Source organism: Oncorhynchus masou, chromosome 24, assembly GCF_036934945.1.
Source record: "Oncorhynchus masou masou isolate Uvic2021 chromosome 24, UVic_Omas_1.1, whole genome shotgun sequence".
NCBI lineage: Eukaryota > Metazoa > Chordata > Actinopteri > Salmoniformes > Salmonidae > Oncorhynchus > Oncorhynchus masou.
In genome coordinates this window covers 63694850-63720792 of record NC_088235.1, presented here as the reverse complement: position 1 = coordinate 63720792, position 25943 = coordinate 63694850, and the positions used below count along the sequence as shown (strand labels likewise).

The 25943-nt window shown below is 41.7% G+C and overlaps 1 pseudogene; it reads left to right on the top strand.

Moving 5' to 3' along the window:
- Positions 1 to 4399: 4399 nt before the first annotated feature.
- LOC135512454 (cytochrome P450 1B1-like) lies at positions 4400 to 20602 on the top strand (annotated as a pseudogene).
- The last annotated feature ends 5341 nt before the right edge of the window (positions 20603 to 25943 follow it).

Below are 25943 nucleotides of genomic sequence, written 5' to 3'. Positions count from 1 at the left end.
TTTCAGTTATTTGCAAAGCACTACTAGCTAGGTAACTTAGATGGTGAAATATAATGCTCCACTCTCAAATTGAACTTGAACTTGTTGACTGATGCCATGGTGGTGGCTGCAAAGAAGAAGGGAGCAGCTGAGTACCAGAAGACTGCAGCCAAGTCTGTCAGGTATTATTGGTTGGTACTCTATGTGGCTTTAGATTCCTCTCTGTGTGTAGGCTATTGTACTGGCCTGTGTGGTATAGTATTTCATGTGTGTAGCAGTTTGTTGCATCTTATTGCTTAGTTTATCATTTGTGTCAACTTTGAATTCAATCTAAGCTACAGATTGTTAAGTTCCTCCATTTTGTACTTGACCTTTATAGATGCAGACCTGAAGACATTCAAGCAGCAGTTTAAGCTCAAGTATCCCAAGTCTCCAAAGGTCCCAGTGCTGGTTTATGTGCAGGCCTAAGTGACTAGACACACGCAAATGGATCTACAGCAAGGGTAGGACATAGTTTAAACCACTATGTTGTCAACAAAATGCTGTCTTCAATGCTTAAGCTGTATTGTGTATGGCTCAATTTGTGGAAATCCGTCTGTCCCATCAGGACGGATTACAAAAAGAAAACCAGCCCTGTCGCGGACCAGGATGTCTTGTTCCCAGACAGACTAAATAACTTCTTTGCTCGCTTTGAGGACAATACAGTGCCACTGACACGGCTCGTGTGGACTCTCCTTCACTGCAGCCAAAGTGAGTAAAACATTTAAACGTGTTAACCCTCGCAAGGCTGCAGGCCCAGACTGCATCCCCAGCCGCGTCCTCAGAGCATGCGCAGACCAGCTGGCTGGTGTGTTTCCGGACATATTCAATCAATCCTTATCCCAGTCTGCTGTTCCCACATGCTGCAAGAGGGCTACCATTGTTCCTGTTCCCAAGAGAGCTAAGGTAACTGAACTAAACGACTACCGCCCCGTAGCACTCACTTCCGTCATCATGAAGTGCTTTGAGAGACAAGTCAAGGACCATATCACCTCCACCCTACCTGACACCCTAGACCCACTCCAATTGGCTTACCACCCCAATAGGTCCACAGACGACGCAATCACAACCACACTGCACACTGCCCTAACCCATCTGAACAAGAGGAATACCTATGTGAGAATGTTCATCGACTACAGCTCAGCATTTAACACCATAGTACCCTCCAAACTCGTCATCAAGCTCGAGACCCTGGGTCTCGACCCCGCCCTGTGCAACTGGGTACTGGACATCCTGACGGGCCGCCCCCAGGTGGTGAGGGTAGGTAACAATATCTCCACCCTGCTGATCCTCAACACTGGGGCCCCACAAGGGTGCGTTCTGAGCCCTCTCCTGTACTCCCTGTTCACCTATGACTGCGTGGCCATGCACACCTCCAACTCAATCATCAAGTTTGCAGACGACACTACAGTGGTAGGCTTGATTGCCAACAACGACGAGACGGCCTACAGGGAGGAGGTGGGGGCCCTTGGAGTGTGGTGTCAGGAAAATAACTTCACACTCAACGTCAACAAAACAAATAAGATGATCATGGACTTCAGGAAACAGCAGAGGGAGCACACCTCTATCTACATCGACAGGACAGTCGTGGAGAGGGTAGTAAGTTTTAAGTTCCTCGGCATGGAAAAACTGAATTGGTCCATCCACACAGACAGCATTGTGAAGAAGGTGCAGCAGTGCCTCTTCAACCTCAGGAGGCTGAAGAAATTTGGCTTGTCACCAATAGCACTCACAAACTTCTACAGATGCACAATCAAGAGCATCCTGTCAGCTCTATCACTGCCTGGTACGGCAACTGCTCCACCCACAACCGTAAAGTTCTCCAGAGGGTAGTGAGATCTGCACAACGCATCACGGGGGGCAAACTACCTGCCCTCCAGGACACATACACCACCCGATGTCAAAGAAAGACCATAAAGATCATCAAGGACAACAACCACCCGAGCCACTGCCTGTTCACCCCGCTATCATCCAGAAGGCGAGGTCAGTACAGGTGCATCAAAGCAGGGACCGAGAGACTGAAAAACAGCTTCTATCTCAAGGCTATCAGACTGTTAAACAGTCACCACTAACATTGAGTGGCTGCTGCCAACATACTCAACTCCAGCTCACTTTAATAATGGAAATTTATGGAAATTGATGTAAAAAATCTATCACTAGACACTTTAAACAATGTCACTTAATATAATGTTTACATACCCTACATTACTCATCTCATAGGTATATGTATAAACTGTACTCTATGTTATCATACCCTGATGAAGACAGCTTGGCTGTCAAAACGTTGGTAATTAAATGTTTGCATCTGAGCTCCTAGTGTGCGGCTCTCTTTTATTTTCAAGTTTTCTACTCCGCTAGCCAGCACCTTGCCTAAATAGGTGTGCGTTTCTTTTTCTTCTAGATTATACTGTACTCTATATCATCTACTGCATCTTGCCATCTTTATGCAATACATGTATCACTAGCCACTTTAAACTATGCCACTTTTATGTTTACACACCCTACATTACTCATCTCACATGTATATACTGTACTCGATACCATATACTGCATCTTTCCTATGCCATTCTGTACCATCACTCATTCATATATCTTTATGTACATATTCTTTATCCCTTTACACTTGTGTGTATAGGGTAGTAGTTGTGGAATTGTTAGGTTAGATTGCTTGTTGGTTATTACATTACATTTACATTTAAGTCATTTAGCAGACGCTCTTATCCAGAGCGACTTACAAATTGGTGAATTCACCTTCTGACATCCAGTATTACTGCATTGTCGGAACTAGAAGCACAAGCATTTCACTACCCTCGCATTAACATCTGTATATCATGTGTATGTGACAAATACAATTTGATTTGACTTGAGTGTGTTACCTGGCAACGACCACAAGGGCATTTCAAAGAGCTATCAGTCAAGGCGATTTCATGAATACCCACTCAGCCCATTCATTCAGGCTTCCTGATAGTTAGAGATGAGAGAAAAGGTACACTTTCCTTTAATTCTGAGCATTTTAATAGCGTAGAAATATTGAATGATGTTTTGGTCATTCAAAGTCTATTTTTTACATGGGAAATAAGATGACTGTGCGGGATCAAGAGTTACAAAGTTATTGCATGGATGCTTGAAATCCGGTTATGTTGAAACCCGGTCTCTGCCATGTATTGCAGGCCTATATCATCAGGCCTCAATAAGGGAATAAAACAATGGACTTATAATTATAATTAAAAATAATGTATGATTATTATTCATAATTATTATCATTATCATGTTTGTATAGCCTAGAATATTCATCATTAATAATATAATTATAATTATAAATGAATACTGACATATTTTACTTGTTGAAAATTGTAGGCTATATTCCTGTATAATAAGAAATAAAACTACAAGAAAAACCCAGTCAGTCTACAATAATGTTTTTTTTTTCTATTCATGAGTATGATCCTCTGTAGCCTATATGTAAGGCTAAACACATTAGGACCCTGTTTTATTCATAGCATATGAAAAATGCATGTTCTTAGATCCATTTGAAACTCGTCCCCTGCAATTAGCTCAACTGTAAATGACACAAATTCGTTTGAAATCCTTAATAAATTACAATATCAGATCATTTGAAAGAATGGATGAGTAGGCCCCTACACCCAAGCTTTATTTGCGTAAATTCAACACAGTTCAAAATAAATAAGTCCTCTCTCATTTGCTGCATGTTAAGATATTGAATGCTATTGAATTTGAATAAACAATAGCTTTCATCAGACACTAACTATCATTTAAAAAAATAATGATATTTCATTATGGTTGTGGATCATCGACTACATTCAGCAGCGGGACGATTTTTTCTTGAGCGGATGGTCAGGGGGCCGGGACATAATTACAAATCATTTGTAGACTGAAATTTGACAGCAAGAATCCCAAAGAGATATCATATTTGACTAAACCATAATCATTTCAAACCTTGCATACATTTGTAAATGCTCACTTGTTTCTCTCTAGTATGTGTGGGAATCCTTGAGAACAGATTTCCAAAATTAAAATTACTTGAGCTGATTTCCTGGTGAGTTTTTTTACAGTCTTTTATGTTAAACAATTATTATTGTTATATGTTTTTAATCAAAAATATTTATTTTAGCTCAGAAAACTTTGGGGGACAAAGTAAAATCTCCCGCGGGCCAAATTCGCTCAGCCGGCTGCCAGTTGGGGAACACTGGACTTGGTGGGTCGGAGAGACAGACAGAGAGGGAGAGAGAGAGAGAGGGGAGAGTAAGGGGGAGGGAGGGGAGCTGACAGCTCTACAACAAACCACGACTCAGACGCTGACGAGCTATGATGCTATTTGACACTTCTGTTTAAGATAAATCATAACTTGGGACAACAGAAGGCTATTCACATGTGGAGAGTGGAAGGTCTGGAACTGCACGATAATATAAATAAAGTTACTGGACATAATAACTGCATTTATTTTTCTGTCTATTGCGCAGGTTTTGCGGATTTCATTCTTCAATAATTCGTACTTTCAAGCTGGATCCGCTATATAAATAAGTGAGACCTAATGAGCGCGCTTCTTGTGCTTACATTAAAACGTAGCCTTACAATCTGCATCGACGGGATAGGAGCTTATTCATCCAAATATTAGTAACAGACAAACTACAATTAACATCAGGCTGTTATTTTCTTAGAAGAAGCAACAAACGAACTGCAAGGTGGTGCTTATTCATTCCCGGTATTTTGTGCCATATTTTGCTCTGTAATAATATTTCCGCGAGACTATATTTGTGTCTCAAAATAATGACTATTGAATTTACGTGTATTTTGCCCTATAATCAATTAATGATTTTTTTATAGAACTAACTTATTGCTTTCTCTAGGCTCCATAATGGACTTGCAAGTTATATTCGAAGAGATGACTCGGCCAATGCCAAGGAGTATTGGCCTGCTATTGGCGTCTTTGACTTTTCTCTTTGCCATGCTCCTGTGGCGCAGGATCAGGCGGAGCTGGGAAGTGCACAGCCCGCCTGGACCGTTCGCTTGGCCGGTCATTGGGAACGCAGTTGAGCTTGGCAACACTCCTCACCTCTATTTCTCTCGCATGTCACGGAAATATGGGGATGTCTTTCAAATCAAACTCGGCTGCCGGGACGTTGTGGTACTGAATGGCGACGCAATCAGGCAGGCGCTCATCAAAAAGGGATTTGATTTCGCAGGCAGACCTGACTTTGCCTCGTTTCAATATGTTTCCAATGGCGATGGCATTGCTTTTGGTACATTTAGCGAATGGTGGAAAGTGCACCGAAAAGTGGCCCAATCTACTGTTCGGATGTTTTCTACCAGCAACATGCACACCAAAAAGGCCTTCGAAAACCATGTTGTCTGCGAAGTAAGGGAGCTGCTCCATATTTTCCTGGTAAAACTAAAGAGCACCAATATTTCCAGCCGATGGCATACTTGGTGGTATCAACCGCTAACGTAATGACCGCCGTGTGCTTTGGAAAGAGGTATTCATACGACGACGAAGAGTTTGCGCAAGTGGTGGGACGAAACTATAAATTCACCCAAACAGTGGGAGCTGGAAGCATCGTGGATGTTATGCCTTGGCTCCAGTATTTCCCCAACCCAATAAAAAACATATTTGAAAACTTTAAAGAGCTCAACCAGGAGTTCAGTAAATTTATCCTTAATAAAGTTGTCGAGCATCGAAAGACCATTCAGCCAAGCACCATCCGGGACATGACAGATGCTTTCATCATGGCATTGGACAATCCCAAGGACAGCTCACCAAGGGTCTCACCATGCAAAGATTATGTGCCACCCACTATCGGTGATATTTTTGGAGCAAGCCAAGACACATTATCTACTGCACTTCAGTGGATAATGCTGATACTTGTGAGGTAATACATATTAATTTTGAATCAACTAAAGTGAAATGAAAGTACTATTTTTCTCACATGATATGTTCTGTTAACAATCACCTATGTGTAAAATTGAGAAAGCCCAACATGTAAAGTGAATAATTTATATGCGTAAAGTGGAGAAAGCTATTTTTTACTGGGACAATTACTTAACCTCCTAGTATGCCACCATCTCACAATCAACATTAAAAAAACGAAAGAGCACTTATGCTCTGCTCTTTCATTGTTGGTAGCGTACTGTACTTGCTCTTGAATTCGGCACTTCAAGCAGAACAATGATGTTACGTAATAGTATTAAATATCAGAAGCGCCCAGGCAGGTATTGGCAGCCTAAAATGAGGACTCGGCTGTTTTTCCCTAAACTATTGCTCCAGGAAATAACGTATTCTGAGCAGTAGAACATGCTGTGTGTTGCCAGTTGGATTAACAGTAGGCATACTGTAGCTTGTTTGCGCAGGAAAAATAAAAACGTTTACATACCTAGTAATTAATGCAATTGTTCTGAAGCTGATTGAGGACCTTATTAGTGATTCATGTGTTTTGTTTTATTTATATTTTGATGTCTGCATTTTCTGTAATTTCTGTAATTTTGGGCTCATCTGTAAAAGACACCTTAGTCTCAGTATGACTCCCTGATAAAGTAAATGTTACATAAAAAGTAAATAAAAGTGATAATGACCTTGAAGCCAGTATTTGTAGGATATATTGGCACGATTTGATTTCGTCTCAGGACTAACAATCGGGCATGATCACTTAATTATACAAGTGGTGGGTCTAATTCGGAATGCTAGTTAAAAGCGCATTTCAGCCGGTGTCTATTCCACAAGTTACCACCAGCTAAATATATGACATTAAAATGCCCATTAACTTTGTTCCATCTGACTGCGCAATCCACTGTCTCATCAGCCCAGCCAAGAAATTAATACACTTGATCTCCACTATAAAAAACATCTAGATATTATCTCACATTTGTTTTTGACCAACATTTCGTTTTCAACAGCGGAGGTTTGTCTAAAGAGAGAGCACATTTTCTATGCCATGCGAAATCGTGCCTCATGAGCTCATTGTTATTGATGTATCCAAATAAATGTCTCTAGAAAACAGTTAAACAAATACAAATGCAGATCCTTTGCTGTTATTCTGGCTGCACTTTTTAGTAGTTTGTTGAAGCACTTTTGGCAGCGATTACGGTCTAGAGTCTTTTTGAGTAGAAAGCTACAAGCTTGGCACATCTGTATTTGGGCAGTTTCTCACATAGTTCTGTACAGATCCTCTCAAGCTCTGTCAGTTTCGATGGGGAGCGTCGCTGCACAGGTATTTTCAGGTTTCTCCAGAGATGTTTGATTGGCTTCAAGTCCGGGCTCTGGCGGGGCAACCCAAGGACATTCAGAGACTTGTCCCGAAGCGACTCCTTTATTGTATTGGCTGTATGTTTAGGGTCATTGTCCTGTTAGAAGGTGAACCTTTGCCACAGTCTGAGGTCCTGAGCGCTCTGGAGCAGGTTTTCATCAAGGATCTCTCTGTACTTTGCTCTGTTCATCTTTCCCTCGATCCCAACTAGTCTCCCAGTCCCTGCCCCTGAAAACCATCCCCACAGCATGATGCTGCCATTACCATGCTTCACTGTAGGGATGGTGCCAGGTTTCCTCCAGAAGTGACGCTTGGCATTCAGGCCAAAGAGTTCAATCTTGGTTTCATCAGACCAGAGAATGTTGGTTGTTCAAAACTTCTTCCATTTAAATATGATGGAGGCCACTGTGTTTAAGGGAGCTTTCAATGCAGCAGATTTTTTTGGTATCCTTCCCCAGATCTGTGCCTCGACACAATCCTGTCTCTGAGCTCTACAAACAATTCCTTCAACCTCATGACTTGGTTTTTGCTCTGACATGCACTGTCAATTGTGAGACCTTATGTAGACAATTGTGTGTCTTTCCAAATCATGTCCAATCAATTGAATTTACCACAGGTTGACTCAAATGAAGTTGTAGAAACATCTCAAGGATGATCAATTGAAACAGGATGCACCTGAACTCAGTTTCGAGTGTTATAGCAAATGGTCTGAATACTTATGTAAATAAGGTATTTTTTAGATTTTGTTTATTGTTTTTGTTGATTTTTTATTTTAGGGGATAGATCAGCTTTAGTAGTGCAGATATATTGTAGATTCCATCAATGTAATTGTCTGCTTAATTTCGAATCCCGCATACATTTTTTTTAGTAAATATATAAACATATTTTTGAAATATATGTTCCTTTCTTTTCCTCCCCTAACCCTACCACCCCTCAACTAATTTGAGTAAACTAATAAACAACAACACTTAGGCTTCTACTTCCAGCTTATACATACTATATACATTTTACGGACACAATGTATTTTACAATAGTTATCTTTTGTTTGTTTTTAATTCCTTCCTTCAGCTACCATCAACCCCTCCCATCTATATCTGAAGCCCATCCAGTTTAATTTATATTTTGCCATATATTTTAAACAGTGCTGTTTCACAAAAGTTCTGAACGTATATATATCTCTTAACACCATCCATTTTTATTTGTATTTGCAATACATTTTTCAACTGTGCTGTGATGTTTCACAAAAGTTCCAAACCTTTCTATTCTCATAGTTTCTACAGATTGTAAATGAAAGATAAACATTTTTGCTAAAAGTAGTGTTATATTATTGATTGATTGATTGATTATGACTTTTCAAATACCCCAGGAGTGCTATCTGCAGAGTTAGCTCCAGGTAAATGTTGCACTTCTTCAACCATTCATGGACCTGCGACCAAAAACAAGCTACATATGGACAGTACCAAAACAAATAATCTCTTCGCACCAAAATCTGCAGAGCTGGGATGGTTGTATCCCCCATATATATAATGTTCTATTGGTTACAATAATTTTGTATAATAATTTAAATAGATAAATTCAAAGTTTTGAATCCGGTGTTGTTTTGCATATCAGTTCATAAACTATGTGCCATGGAATCGGTACATCGAAAATCTCTTCCCAACTATTTTGCGTTCTACAGTATGTAGCACCTCTGCCAATTTTATGGTCCTTAAACGAAACTGGTATACTTTTTTATTTATCACAATTTTCTTTGAAAATATTTAATGCAGGACTAACAGACAAGTTCCTTACTTTTTCCCGCTTCCACTTGCCTCTTCCATTTTTGTGGCAATGCTGCAATTAGTTGGTTGTAATTTTGGGTAGCGCAGACATTTCCATATATTTTTGTTAGCTGCATGTGTGACATAACTCCACCAGTCCTATTTATGCAAAATTTACAAAGATTATACCTTTAAAAAAAAAATGTTGAAAAATAATGTTTTTTTAAATCAATTAGTTTAACCACAATTTTCTGACGGAGTGCTATATAAAAGGGAAGTAATCAGGGAGGTGATGAAGTCCAGGTGTGCCTAATGAGGTGCAGGTGTGTGTAATGAAGGTAGCCAGGTGTCCGTAAAGGATGGTTTGCCAGGTATGTGTAAGGATGGGTTGCCAGGACCGGTGGTTACTAGACCGGCGATGTCGAGTGCTGAACAAGGGGAGCAGGAGTGGACGAAGAGGACAACGCTGGCCAGGAAGATGGCCCCAAGGACGAAGAGCGGGCCGGTTTGGACGGCGAAGGTGGAAATCTCTGATGATGTTGGGATCTAGAATGTCGTCCACAGGAACCCAAAACCGCTCCTCTGGACCGTACCCCTCCCAGTCCACCAGGTACTGTAACCTACCTCCACGACATCTGGCGTTCAGGAGGGAACTGACGGCATACGTGGGAATACCCTCGACGTCCAGGGGAGGCGGAGGGGTGGGAGACTGCATCAGTGAGGGGACCAGGAACTACCGGCCTGAGGAGGGAAACGTGAAAAGAGGGTGAGATCCGGTAGTCATTGGGAAGCTGTAATTGGTAAGTTACCTCATTGACCCTCTGGAGGACTTTGAATGGCCCCACAAACCGGGGCTCAGCTTCCGGCAGGGCAGGCGGAGCGGGAGGTTTCTGGTGGAGAGCCAGAAGCGTTCACCAGGCTAGAAAACAAGTGCCTAACTGCGGTGGCAGTCCACCTGCTCCTTCTGGTGCTGGACGGCGCGTTGGAGCCTCATGTGGGAAGCAAACCTGCCCTGCGCACCGGAACCACTCATCCATCGCAGTGCCGTTGGTTTGGCTCAAGGTCCACGGAGCCAGGCTGGTGCCCCAGGATGCACTGGAAGGTAGACAACCCTGTGGAGGAGTGAGGAAGTGAGTTCTGGGCGTACTCTGCCCAGGGAAGGTACCAGGCCCACTTCCTCTGTGGGTCCTGACTGTGACTCCTCAGCAACCTCCCCAGCTCCTGGTTGGTCCTTTCCACCTGTACGTTGGACTGAGGCCGTTACCTGGATGTGATGCTGAATGTGACCCCCAGCTTCTCCATGAAGGCTCTCCATATATGTGACGTGAATTGGGGACCACGGGTGGAGACGAAGTCCTCCAGAAGGCCATAGTGCTGGTGTTTTGCAGGTACTATTTAATGAAGCTGCCAGTTGAGGAGATATGAGGTGTCTGTGTCTCAAACTAGACACTGTAATGTACTTGTCTTCTTGCTCAGTTGTGCACCGGGGCCTCCTACTCCTTTTTCTATTCCGGTTAGCGCCAATTTGCGCTGTTCTGTGAAGGGAGTATTACACAGCATTGTGCGAGATCTTCAGTTTCTTGGCAATTTCTCACATGGAATAGCCCTCATTTCTCAGAACAAGTATAGACTGACAAGTTTCAGAAGAAAGATATTTGTTTCTAGCCATTTTGAGCCTGTAATCGAACCCACAAATGCTGATGCTCCAGATACTCAACCTGTCTAAAGAAAGCCATTTTTATTGCTTCTTTAATCAAGACAACAGTTTTCAGCTGTGCTAACATAATTGCAAAAGGGTTTTCTGATAATGGGCATATGTAGGCCTATGTAGATATTCCATTTTACAAAAATCTGCCATTTCTAGCAACAATAGTCATTTACAACATTAACAATGTCTACACTGTATTTCTGATCAATTTGATGTTATTTTAATGGACCAACAATTTGCTTTCCTCTCAAAAACAAGGACATTTCTATGTGACCCCAAACTTTTGAACGGTAGTGTAGGTCAACTGGAATATGACTAAAGAGTTTCTAGATCATATTTGAGGCTGTGGAGGGATCCAAATTATGGCATCCCAGTCTTACTTTATCAAAAGCCTTTTCAGTGTCAGCTATGAAAACCAGGCCTGGTTTCCCATGTTTTTCATAATATTCTATTGTTTCGAGGACTTATATTATATTATCTCCAATGTATCGTCCATGTAGAAAACCTGTTTGATTACGTTAAACAATATCTGACAATACCTTTTAAATTCTATGCGCTATGCATTTTGCAAGAATATTTGCATTACAACACTGAAGGGGCCTCCATTTTTTTTAAATGTACCGGATTTTCAGTAATAATGAAGTTAGATATTCTTGTTGAGCATTTTTTTAGGAGTGGTTAAAACATGCTAATAACAGTCCTCTGAGTATAACAAAACATGTTTATGTTATGTTTACGGGTATGCCATCCAACCCTGGAGTTTTCCCAGGTTTTAAATTATTTAATTGCATCAAGAAGTTCCTCCTCTGTAATTTGGCCTTCACATGAGTCTTTCTGTATAGCTGTTAATTTTACATTATTAAAATAAATAAAATCCATACAGTTATCTTCGGTTGGTGGAGATGGAGGAGACTGAAATGAAAATGTGCTTAAAGTACTTTGATTCGTCTTTCAAAATATTGAATATTGAAAAAAATATTGAATATTTCAGCTTTTATTTCTTTCATCACATTCCCAGTGGGTCAGAAGTTTACATACACTCAATTAGTATTTGGTAGCATTGTCTTTAAATTGCTTAACTTGGGTCAAAATTTTCAGGTAGCCTTCCAAATGCTCTCCACAATAAACCAAGATGGCGTAGCAGTGCAGATGTGGTTTGTCATCCTCTTGTTTACTTTTTGTATATATTCAATTTATTTTTCAATCTTCTTTACATTTTTAAATTAATATATACCTTCCGGTAACCTGCCTCACTCAATGTGACACGGATCCGCTATTTGTTTTAGACCTTACAGCCAGAACCTCCATCAGAAGCTAACCAGCTAATTAGCTACTAGCTATTTAGTCATTGTTAGCTACTGCCAGCGGCCTTTACCTTCTGCACAGGCACCAGCCGTTTTTTTTTGCCAAATTTTGATTTTATTTTAGATAATACCTGCCAGCCTCGGACTGTTTTTCTCCACTACAACGCCGGATTCCTGCCGTAAACCCTGGACCATTACTCCTGATCATTGCCGCTAGCTAGCTGCCACAGAGTGACCCAGCCCCGAAGCTAGGCCCCCCTCCCGGCCTACTCTGTGATCAACCGGCTACTCAGCCGTTGCCTCCTGGACTCTACCGCCAACACGGCTAGAATCCACGACTCCACCGGATACTTGCCGTAAGCTCTGGACCTTTGCATCTGATCATCGCTGCTAGCTAGCTGCTACCGAGTGGCTATAGTAGCTAACGCCCCTGCCCCGATGCTAGCACCAGTTTGCCGCGAGCCAGGCGCATCTCCCGGCTACCAAAATAAATTACTACAACTACAATTCCCCTTTCGCCATTTGGCCCAGACCCTTTGTCGACACAACGCCCCGCCGCACCACCACGACTGGTCTGCAGACGCAATTCCATCCGCTGTGCCCTCAACCGGCCTTTGCCGGACATTGGAGCAGACGCTTCTAATTACCCGGGCCTGCTAACTTTAAACGCTGTGTCTTCCGCATGCTTGCATGTTAACGACTATGATCACTTGGCTACATAGCTGATGCCTGCTGGGCTGTTCATTAATCACGGTACTTCATTTTGTTTATTTTTTGTTTATCTGTCGGCCCTAGCCCCAAACTCAGACCCTGCGGGTAGTTAACCAACCCACTCTGCCCATTCATTGCCACTTTACCTGTTGTTGTTGTCTTAGCTGACTAGCTGTTGTTGTCTTACACGTTGTTGTCTTAGCTAGCTCTCCCAATCAACACCTGTGATTGCTTTATGCCTCACTTTATGTCTCTCTCAAATGTCAATATGCCTTGTATACTGTTGTTGAGGATAGTTATCATTGTTTTAGTCTACTGCGGAGCCCCTAGTCCCACAACATGCCTCAGATACCTCCTTTGGCCCATCTCCCACACAGGCGGTGACCTCACCCAGCATAACCAGCGTGTCCAGAGATGCAACCTCTCTTATCATCTCTCAGTGCCTGTGCTTACCTCCACTGTACCCGCACCCCACCATACCACTGTCTGCACATTATGCCCTGAATCTATTCTACCACGCCCAGAAATCTACTCTTTTTAATCTCTGTCCCCAATGCACTAGACGACCAGTTTTGATAGCCTTTAGCCGTACACTCATCCTACTCCTCCTCTGTTCCTCGGGTGATGTGGAGGTTAACCCAGGCCCTGCGTGTCCCCAGGCACTCTCATTTGTTGACTTCTGTAAACGAAAAAGCCTTGGTATCAGAAGCCTCCTCCCTAAGTTGGTTTTACTCACTGCTTTAGCACACTCCGCCAACCCTGATGTCCTGATGTCTGAATCCTGGCTTAGGAAGGCCACCAAAAATTCTGAGATACCCAACTTCAACATTTTCCATCAAGATAGAACTGCCAAAGGGGGAGGAGTTGCAATCTACTGCAGAGATAGCTTGCAAAGTTGTGTCATACTTTCCAGATCTATGCCCAAACAGTTCGAGCTTCAAATTTAAAAAAGGAATCTATCCAGAAATAAGTCTCTCACTGTTGCCACCTGTTATAGACCCCCCTCAGCTCCCAGCTGTGCCCTGGACAATTCATATGTGAATTGATTGCCCCTCATCTATCTTCAGCATTTGTTCTGTAAGGTGACCTAAACTGGGATATGCTACACTTCGGCAGTCCTACAATCTAAGCTTGATGCCATCAATCTCACACATATTATCACGTAACCCACCAGGTACAACCCTAAATCCGTAAACATGGGCACCTTCATAGATATTATCCTGACCAACTTGCCCTCCAAATACAACTCTGCTGTTTTCAACCAGGATCTCAGCGATCACTGCCTCATTGCCTGCATACACTATGGGTCCGCGGTCAAACGACCACCCCTCATCACTGTCAAATGCTCCCAAAAACACTTCAGCGAGCAAGCCTTTCTAATTGACCTGGCCTGGGTATCCTGGAAAGATATTGACCTCATCCCATCAGTCGAGGATGCCTGGTCGTTCTTTAAAAGTAATTTCTTCACTATCTTAAATAAGTATGCCCCTTTCAAAAAATGTAGAACTAAGAACAGATGCTTTTTATGCTTTTGAGCCAATCAGTTGTGTTGTGACAATTTTTATTACCTTTATTTAATTAGGCAAGTCAGTTAAGAACAAATTCTTATTTTCAATGACGGCCTAGGAACAGTGGGTTAACTGCCTGTTCAGGGGTAGAACGACAGATTTGTACCGTGTCAGCTCGGGGGTTTAAACTTGCAACCTTCTGGTTACTAATCCAATGCTCTAACCACTAGGCTACCCTGCCACCCCACAATGTAGAGGTGGTATACAGAAGATAGCCCTATTTGTTAAAAGACCAAGTCCATATTATGGCAAAAACAGCTCAAATAAATTACAATCCATCATTAATTTCTTCAAGTAGGAACAGAAACAGATATAGCCCTTGGTTCACTCCAGACCTGACTGCCCTTGACCAGCACAAAAACATCACGTGGCGGACTGCACTAGCATCAAATAGTCCCCGCGATATGCAACTGTTCAGGGAAGTCAGGAAAAAATACACGCAGTCAGTCAGGAAAGCAAAGGCTAGCTTTTTCAAACAGAAATTTGTTTCCTGTATCTCTAACTCCAAAAAGTTTTGGGACACTGTAAAGTCCATAGAGAACAAGAGCACCTCCTTCCAGCTGCTCACTGCACTGAGGCTAGGTAACACCAGCCATAAATCCATGATAATCGAACACTTCAATAAGCATTTCTCTATAGCTGGCCATGCTTTCCTCCTGGCTACCCCAACACTGGCCAACAGCTCCACACCCCCCGCAGCTACTTGCCCGAGCCTCCCCAGCTTCTCCTTCACCCAAATCCAGATAGCAGATGTTCTGAAAGAGCTGCAAAACCTGCACCCGTACAAATCAGCATGGCTAGACAATCTGGACCCTCTCTTTCTAAAATTATCCGCCGCCATTGTTGCAACCCCTATTACCAGTCTGTTCAACCTCTCTTTCGTATCGTCCGAGATCCCTAAAGATTGGAAACCTGCTGCGGTCATTCCCCTCTTTAAAGGGGGTGACACTTTGAACAGTTGCATATCGCGAGGACAATTCGATGCTAGTGCAGTCCGCCACATGATGTTTTTGTGCTGGTCAAGGGCAGTTAAGTCTGGAGTGAACCAAAGGCTATATCTGTTCCTGTTCCCAAACTGTTATAGACCTATATCGATCCTGCCCTGCCTTTCTAAAGTCTTCGAAAGCCAAGATAATAAACAGATCACTGACCATTTCGAATCTCACTGTACCTTCTCCGCTGTTTCCGAGCTGGTCACGGGTGCACCTCAGCCATGCTCAAGTCACTAAACGATATCATAACCGCCATTGATAAAAGACAGTACTGTGCAGCCGTCTTCATTGACCTGGCCAAAGCTTTCGACTCTGTCAATCACCGTATTCTTATCGGCAGACTCAATAGCTTTGGTTTCTCAAATGACTGCCTCGCCTGGTTCACCAACTACTTCGCAGACAGAGTTCAGTGTGTCAAATCGGAGGGCCTGTTGTCAGGACCTCTGGCAGTCTCTATGAAGGTGCCACAAGGTTCAATTCTCGAGCAGACTCTTTTCTCTGTATATATCAACGATGTCGCACTTGCTGCGGGTGATTCCCTGATCCACCTCTACACAGACGACACCATTCTGTATACATCCTGCCCTTCTTTGGACTATGTGTTATCAAACCTCCAAACGAGCTTCAATGTCATACAGCTCTACTTCCATGGCCTCCAACTGCTCTTGAATGCAAGTAAAACTAAATCCATGCTCTTCAACCAATCGCTGCCCACACCTGCCCGCCTGTCCAGCATCACTGCTCTGGACGGTTCTGACTTGGAATATATGGACAACTACAAATACCTAGGTGTCTGGTTAGACTGTAAACTCTCCTTCCAGACTCACATTAAGCATCTCCAATCCAAAATTAAATCTGGAATCGGCTTCCTATTTCGCAACAAATAATCCTTCACTCATGCTGCCAAACATACCCTCGTAAAACTGACTATCCTACCGATCCTTGACTTCGGCGATGTCATTTACAAAATAGCCTCCAACACTCTACTCAGCAAATTGGATGCAGTCTATCACAGTGCCATCCGTTTTGTCACCATATGTCACAAAAGCACCATATACTACCCAACACTGTGACCTGTATGCTCTTGTTGGCTGGCCCTCGCTTCATATTCGTTGCCAAACCCACTGGCTCCAGGTCATCTATAAGTCTTTCCTAGGTAAAGCCCCGCCTTATCTTAGCTCACTTGTCACCATAGCAGCACCCACCCGTAGCACATTCTCCAGCAGGTATATCACACTGGTCACCCCCAAAGCCAATTCCTCCTTTGGCTCCTTTCCATCCAGTTTTTTCTGCTGCCAATGACTGGAACGAACTGCAAAAATCACTGAAGCTGGAGACTCATATCTCCATCACTAGCTTTAAGCACCACCTGTTAGAGCAGCTCACAGATCACTACACCTGTACATAGCCTATCTGTAAATAACCCATCCAACTCCCTCATCCCTCATACTGTGATTTATTTATTTATTCTTTCTCCTTTGCACCCCAGTATCTCTACTTGCTCACTCATCTTCTGCACATCTATCACTCCAATGTTTAATTGCTATATTGTAATTATTTTGCCACTACGGCCTATTTATTGCCTTACCTCCCTCGTCCTACCTCATTTGCACACACTGTATATAGACTTTTTCTATTGTATTATTGACTGCATGTTTGTTTATTCCATTTGTAAATCTGCGTTGTTGTTTGTGTCAAACTGCTTTGCTTTATGTTGGCCAGGTCGGAGATGTAAATGAGAACTTGTTCTCAACTGACCTACCTGGTTAAATAAAGGTGAAATATATGTATATTTTTAATTATAAAACAAAAAGTGCAATTGCAAAAACTATCAAGCGCTATGATGAAACTGGCTCTCATGAGGACCGCCACAGGAAAGCAAGACCCAGAGTAATCTCTGCTGCAGAGGATAAGTTCACTAGAGAGTTACCAGCCTCACAAATTGCAGCCGAAATAAATGTTTGCCAGAGTTCAAGTAACAGACACATCTCGACATCAACTGAAGACTTTGTGAATCAAACCTTCATGGTCAAATTGCTGCAAGGAAACCACTACTAAAGGACACCAATAATAAGAAGAGACTTGCTTGGGCCAAGAAACATGAGCAATGGACATTAGACCAGTCCTTTGGTTTGATGAGTCCAAATTTTAAAGATATGGTTCCAACCACCAGGGCTATTTGACCAAGAAGGAGAGTGGTGGAGTTCTGCATCAGATGACCTGGCCTCCACAATCACCCGACCTCAACCCAATTGAGATGGTTTGGGATTAGTTGGACCGCAGAGGGAAGGAAAAGCAGCCAACAAGTGCTCAGCATATGTGGGAAGTCTTTCAAGACTGTTGGAAAAGCATTCCAGGTGGTTGAGAGAATTCCTAGAGAGTGCAAAGCTTTCATCAACGCAAAGGATGGCTACATTGAAGAATCTAAAATCTAAAATATATTTTGATTTGTTTAACACTTTGATTACTACATGATTCCAAATGTGCTATTTCATAGTTTTGATCTCTTAACTATTATTCTACAATGTACAAAATAGTAATAATAAAGAATAACCGTTAAATGAGTAGGTGTATACAAACTTTTGATTGGTACTGTATATTTTCAAAGAAGCATATTTCATCGTTATTTGGACCATATAGATTAATGAGCTGTATCTGTTTATGGTCCAATAACATACTTAAAATCATCCATCTACCTTGCAGATCTGTTTGGACAATTTGCACATTTGGATAAAAATTATTGTTAATAAATTTAATCACCCATTTTGTGTTTCCTTCCACATGGGAGAAATCCACACATCTAAAATTGTTGTGAGTTTCCTGTAAACAGTAGATATTATATTCCTTGTCTTTTAGCCAGGTAAATACTCATCGTCTTTTCTTATTATCTGCTAAGCCATTACAATTATAGCTGGCTATACTTATTTCACCATTTACCATACTGAGATACAAGCTTAAATTCTATTTATCATTATATATGTTGGTAAACTTACGATTAAAAAATGGCATAGTAATTGAGTGTCCATATAGCTGTACCATGATATTTGCATTGCTACTAAGTAAACCTTTAATTTTCATCCACTATTCCACCCGCTAGACCCCCCCCACCCCCCATCGGCAGACCATCTATGTCCCCCCGGATCCCAGGGCCCCGAAGAGACCAGGACCCATCCTTCGAAAGAGCACACAGTACCACCCACAGAACAGAAGTAGATCAACCCCAAAAAACATTTCCAACGCCCTCACCTCGATTTGTATTATATATAGTTATCAATATAAATATTTATATTTATTTATATATATAAATAAAAATAAACTCCCCATGGGTTACTGCAGCTATTGTTGCCAGCATTGCCACTACCTGTGTGGAGGCACCCCACTGGAATCCCCACCGGCTAGGTACAAGGTCGTCAAGTTTCTCATTAGCAGCTGAGAAATTCCTTGAATATTATACTCACCCATCAAGGGGCTTTGGCTTTGTAAGACCCACTCTGCCAGGCATGCCCAGAATCTTGAGGGGTTGGTACTGCTTTAGTGGGTCCATAAAACAGTTAAGGCCTTCTCCTTATGGGTCGTATAGGTCGTTCAGGTGTGTGTCTAGGGTATAGGGTTGGGGACCGTTCCAACATGATAGAACAGTAAATAACTCAACTATATTAATATATATTTTTTTAAATGTATATCCCATATCTGCACAAAATTGAAAGCTCTCTCTTACAACCCCTGCTCGCAGACACACATGGGCTTAGCTATTCACACCCATTTCCTTTTTCACTCATTTAACTCCACACTTTTCCAAACACAAAAACACACACCCCACCTTGCATCACAATACACCCACACATACCCACATACTGTGCTTTCTATGTCCTCTGTTTGCTGTGTTTTCATCCCTACCATGTTGATTCTGAGTACTTTTTTTATTTGCAAAAATGTCAAAAAACCTGTTTTCGCTTTATTGTTATGGGGTATTGTTTGTAGATTAATGCGGACATTTTTTTATTTAATCAATTTTAGAATAAGGCTGTAATGTCACAAAATGTGGAAATAACCTGTAACCTGCTGCCCATAGTTACCCACCAAAAATGATTTATCACTACTGTATTGAGAATGCCCTCAGTGTTGAAATAGAGGTTAGCTTCTCAATAGGAAATTATTTAGGAAATTATTGAATTACCTGTGATCTGAGTGTTCACCTTTGACCTTTTCCTACATAGGTTTCCTCATATTCAGCTGCGTCTCCAGGAGGAAGTAGACAAAGTGGTCGACCGGAGCCATCTGCCCATCATCGAGGACCAGTCCCAGTTGCCTTACGTGATGGCCTTCATCTACGAAATGATGCGCTTTACCAGCTTCGTTCCGCTCACCATCCCCCACAGCACCATCACCGACACCACCATCATGGGCTACACCATCCCCAAGGACACAGTGATCTTCATCAACCAGTGGTCCAGCAACCATGACCCCACCAAGTGGACACACCCGGAGACCTTTGACCCTCTGCGCTTCCTGGATCAGGACGGCTCACTGAACAAAGACCTGGCCAGCAGCGTGCTCATCTTCTCCTTGGGAAAGCGGCGGTGCATCGGAGAGGAGCTGTCAAAGATGCAGCTGTTCCTATTTACAGCATTGCTGGTGCACCAGGCCCACTTTAGTCCCGACCCGGACAAACCGCCCACCATTGACTACACCTACGGACTAACCCTGAAGCCCAATAACTTTTCCATAGCAGTCAGTCTACGGGACAGCATGGAAGTCCTGGAGAAGGCTAGTCAAAAGCCCCTCTATGGGGGACTCAGGAGGACACAGTAAACTCCAGATCAGACTGAGAATAGAGTCACTAAATTAAACTTGAAAGAAAAAAACACTGAAGAAGATTAATGAGCTGCAGTTCATCCTCATGTGCCATCAGGTATCAGCTACTATATAGTTATTATAAATGTATTTATGATCTGAATGTAACGGATGTCACCAGGGACGGACCTGGACATCCTGCTGCCCTAAGCGAGACATAAATCTGCTGCCCCCTTGCTATCCCCGCTAAACTATGTACAGCAGTGGTCGGCAATAGGTTATGCCCTGGGCAAAAAAAAATGTCTCACCTGAAAGTCGGAGGAACAGAACATAATAGCAGCCCAATTCATAGGGCTACACTACAAATTAAATAAAACATGTAACACATCTAGTTAGTAGGGTATATAATGAGTTCAATGTCATTAACATAGCCTAATATGATTTCATTGATAAAATCACCAATGTCTCTATTAAATTTGTTTGTCATATTTCTGTGTGCTTTGATTGGGGAAAACATCTTGCAATCAAAAGAAAATGTTGGGCTGTAAAAAGAGGATAGTGAAAATAGAAGTTTCAGGGGAGGATGGACAGAGAAATAGGCTATCTTACCTTACTTATTCTTAATGTCAAACAGCTGTTTGCAAATAATTCAATCTTAGACATCCTTATGAATCTAAGCATGGCACTTTCAAAAGTTACCTTTCCACGCAGCTCTACCTACGCAGAAAAACATAAGCATCAACTTCTGGCTACTCCTCCATTGCATAACCCAAGAACAGAAGTGTTTCCCTAAAATCTGCCTGGGTTTAAACAAACATCTTCACTTTTCAGAGAGTGAAAATGTCAATAAATAGGGACATACTTTAGGGACAGAATAGCAACTTCAATGTGTTTGTCTCCTTGAATATCATAGGCTGCAGCTCAGCTTCAGAATGTCATAGAGAGGAATCAATATATCCCAATATGCATCGGAGTCATGTCTTTCTCAGGCATTTTAAAGCTTGTTTCTACCATAAGGCATCACAGAGTTAAGCATTGTTATAGAGCTCTTTATATAATCTGGATACTTTTTATGTATTTATTTCAAAACATAAAGCAAACAATATATATCCTTTTTGCCCTTTTCTTTAACAAATGGTATGGGATACCCTCACTCAATTTGAGCCCAAACACACAAACACACCAAGCCATTCCCAGACACTGAGTTATTTAAGGAGTACATGTGTATTGGAAGATTTGGCTATACAGACATCTATGCATAGCATAATTGTGTTTGTCAAACAGGTAGGCCTACCACGTTTTTGAAAAGGACGAAATAGGCTCCAATTATATATGTAATTCTATGATTACGGCCATAAAAATTGTTGGTAGGTGCGTGCACATATATGGGGTCCCTTACCGGGTAGAAAGGAATTTTACTTTAACCCCTGCATCGGAGAGTTACAATGTTGCAATCACTATGCAGCCAGCTGCCTATAGGAGAAAACCGAGTTTCTTACTAATAATATGCCACCTCTTATCACACTTGGTACGACCCCACAATTGTTACAGTTAGAATAAAAATAACACTTTTATTTAACATATTTAACATATAATTTAATATTCCTGTAGAACTGTAAAAGAGAGATCGTTTGAGCTCTTCATAAATGCATGGCGGGCCTCGTTTCGCCGGAGCAGTGTAAAAAATGCTTTCTGTCACTGACCCAGCCCTGACAAATTTTGTTTATTTACATATCGAATTTGATTGTCCAACATCCGTTTCAACATTTCTTCATTTCGTGGCCCGCCTAGAATTGCCTCTGCTGCATTGCAGTAAGTGATATTTTCTCTGGGTAGCTGTCCATGGTTCTGAAATCAAATCAAAGCTACACAGAATTTCCACAAACTTCAGAAAGTTGCCATTATTTGGCTCGTTCAGCCTGCCGGTGGTCCCACGTAGCGCAATGTTCTGGGTGGCCAATATGCGTATCAAGGCCTCTGCAGCACCTGTAGGGCTTGGGCATTAATAGTTTGCTTGAACACCAGACTGATCTCCAGCTCGTTCCACCTCTGAAAAATATCTAGACGGTCATGTGACTTCCCAGTCCCTGGTTCCATCCCTGACCAGTGTAGATTTGTACTCGTGTGAGAAAAAAAACAGAAAGCTGCATTGTTTTTGCTTGGAATAAAAGAGCCATGGTCTCGCCCCTCTCTCCCCGTTCTCCATTCTCCTATTGTATTGGGCCCCCGAAAATATTCGTTGCCCCTCATCTCTTTGGAAATTCCACTCCTTACCTTGATGTGGCCCAGCCTGCACTAACATAAGTGGCTAGACTGGTGCGACAATCTGTTCTTGTCCACCCAGAGAGCTGTCATCATCGGTGGAAGCGGATGGCTCTGACTCCTCCGGCTCGCCCTCTTCTCTGCTAGAACCAGAGAACGGGGGCTCGTCTGTCTCTGTGAATTGATGGCCTGTCCTTGGAGGTTTGCAGTGTGGGTGCAATAATTGAATAACATGGATTTCTACATTTATTTTGCGACGCTCGTGTAACGGATGTGAAACGGCTAGCTTAGTTAGCAGTGCGCGCTGAATAGCGTTTCAATCGGTGACGTCACTTGCTCTGAGACCTTGAAGTAGTAGTTCCCCTTGCTCTGCAAGGGCCGCGGCTTTTGTGGAGTGATGGGTGATGGGTAACGATGCTTCGAGGGGTGACTGTTGTTGATGTGTGCAGAGGGTCCCTGGTTCGCGCCCGGGTATGGGCGAGGGGACGGTTTAAATTTATACTGTTACACTCGCCCACGAGACGTGTCCGGTCTGGTCAGCAGTGAGTTTCACACATCCCCATGTACTACATGGACACTATTTTCATACATCTATATTTTCTTTGTTTTACGGGATATCACGCAAATAACTATGGATCATATTTTTTTTAAATCAAAATTGCACAAGTATTGGCATATATTTCACTGGAACCTGACATAACATACAGTAGCTTGCAGTGCGGGAAATGGTCTGTTCTTACACACAGCCAACCAATTGGCCACTTCAGTAACTATATTTTCTGACATACTGACCGGAGTTGATTCAGTCTCTTCACTTGCATTCACCATCTCAACAAGTACCTTGTGTACCTTTTATGTACCGAATATATCTCTAAATAAGGTCAATATGATACATTTTAATTTGCATATTTGGCACTCGACAAAAAAAAACAGGATATTCAAATGAGCAGCCCTTTCTCAAATTTGACATGCATTATGCACTAAAGTTTTACAGCAAACTCAGCTTATTATACCTGCTACTGCTATTGATATGGGGCGGCAGGGTAGCCTAGTGACTTGCCTAGTTAAATAAAGGTTAAAAAAATATATATATATAAAAAATATATATATATATATGCATACGGTGTAAAACATTTGAAGTTGAATAAACTTTTTAAAAATCAAGGCAACCTGCTGCAACAGGATTATAATATGATATTAAACAAAAAACACATTTTGGTAGTAATAACTTTTGTAGCAATATTAACAAAAATATATGATTTGGTCCAATTAACTAAATCGATTATCATCGACCAAGGAGAGTTCAATTTCTTTCCTCAACTGTGCTATAACAACACTGATTGGATGGACTAAGTAAGTGGTCAGACTTTACTTTGCTTAGGCCTTATACCTGAGTAACTAATTACCAAAGTAACTATCTTGTACTTACTAGTACTTACTAACAGGCTAGTAAGTACTAGTAGTTACATGTAGTTATGCAGTACTACGTTATCCTGTTTCCTTTTGAAAAACAGAATTCGCAATAGTAAGTAGGCTACTTGCAAACCTGTACTTACATACATTTCTAAACGTATTTCCGTCACAGCTACACTGGAATAAGGCCATAATAGTTATGTGCTTCTGAATGCTGATTAACTTCTATTTTGTTCCAGATCCATACTCTGTTCCAATAGGCAAGGCAAGGGTGCACTGTAACAGAAACCTGTAAATTATACGGAAATGTGTTGTATTATCAACAGTCACATTTTTACTGCAGCATACTGTAAATTATGGTGCATTGTGGGAAAATGTTGTGGGCGGGGAAATAATTGCTGTATTTTGAATGGTACAGTAATTCTACCCCCCAAAATACAGTACTGTACCGTATCTTTGGAATGCCAAAAACCGCTAGTGGGCTCCCGAGTGGTGCAGCATCTGAGTGCTAGAGACTCACTACAGACCCTGGTTTGATTCCAGGCTGTATCACAACCAGCAGTGATTGGGAGTCCCATAGGGCAGCGTCGTCATTGTAAATAAGAATTTGTTCTTAACTGATTTGCCTAGTTAAATAAAGGTTCAATAAATACAAAATAGTGAGTGCATGGTATTGTTGTTTCTTGGGTATTAACATATTTTGAGGCGTGCCTTGTAAGATGCTATATATGATGTACCTGTGAGTGAGAATGCTGTACCAACTTAACTCCTATGTGGTTATAGTGACCCATCAATTTAAAATGTATTGGGGACAGATTGAAGTGGCAGAAATTCTTAAACTTTAAATGGTTTGGTCCCTTTTGCCCTGTAGTATCTGCCAGTTTGGAAGCCTTTGTTAAGACCACTAGGTGTGCAAGTGATATAAAGAACCAAATATCAATTAATATGCTGTAATGTTTGTAAAAACTTTACCGAGCAGCCAACCTGCTTGCACCAATTCCTTGTAATTACAGTAAAACACTGTACAATACAAAGTACTCCTCTGTCACGTCTGGTCAAGGTGGGTGGAATCAGGCGCAGAGAGCAGAAATGCGAATAATAAAGTTTATTCTCCGGTGTACAAAACAACAGTCAACCCAAAAGCAAGACAGGGTGAAAAACTCCAAAACAGGGAAAAGAATAACCGGGAGAAAAACAAACAGCAAACACCGACAGACAAAACGAAATGACAAAATAACAATCCCGCACAAAACACAAGGGCGGGACAACCTACATAAATACAGATACTAATTAACTAAACAACACACAGGTGAAACCAATTAGACAAAACCAACAGATACACGAAAAAAGGATCAGTAGTGGCTAATAGGACGGTGACGACGACCGCCGAGCACCACCCGAATGGGCAGGAGAGCCAACTTCGGCGGAAGTCGTGACATCCTCTCAATTAATTTCATTCATTCATCTATTAATTTTTTACAATATAATACAGTACATTTTCTGGTATTACTGTGTGTCATTACATAGTACTTCCCTTTAAACCATATTTATATTGCAGAAGGTGTACTGTAATATGAAATAATTAACTTTACTTGCCACAAGCTTCTTGTAAACTACTGTCAATTTCACAGTAACACCTTTACAGTGTTACTAAGGGTACATTGTTTGCAAATGTAGCCTGTGTCTGTGAATTGCTGTAACATAAAGTACCAGTCAAAAGTTTGGACACACCTACTTAATTCAGGGTTTTTCTTTATTTTTACTATTTACTACATTGTAGAATAATAGTGAAGACATCAAAACTATGAAATAACACATATGGAATCATGTAGTAGCCAAAAAAGTGTTAAACAAATCAAAATATATGTTATATTCTTCAAAGTAGCCACCCTTTGCCTTGGAATTCTCTCAACCAGCTTCATGAGGTAGTCACCAATCAGATGTGTTGTGACAAGGTAGGGTTGGTGTACAGAAGATTGCCCTATTTTGCAAAAGACCAAGTCCATATTATGGCAAGAACAGCTCAAATAAGCAAAGAGAAACTACAAATGATGGACTGCCGTTTATCTTTGCATATTTGAGCTGTTCTTGCCATAATATGGACTTGGTATTTTACAAAATAGGGCTATCTTCTCTATACCACCCCTACCTTGT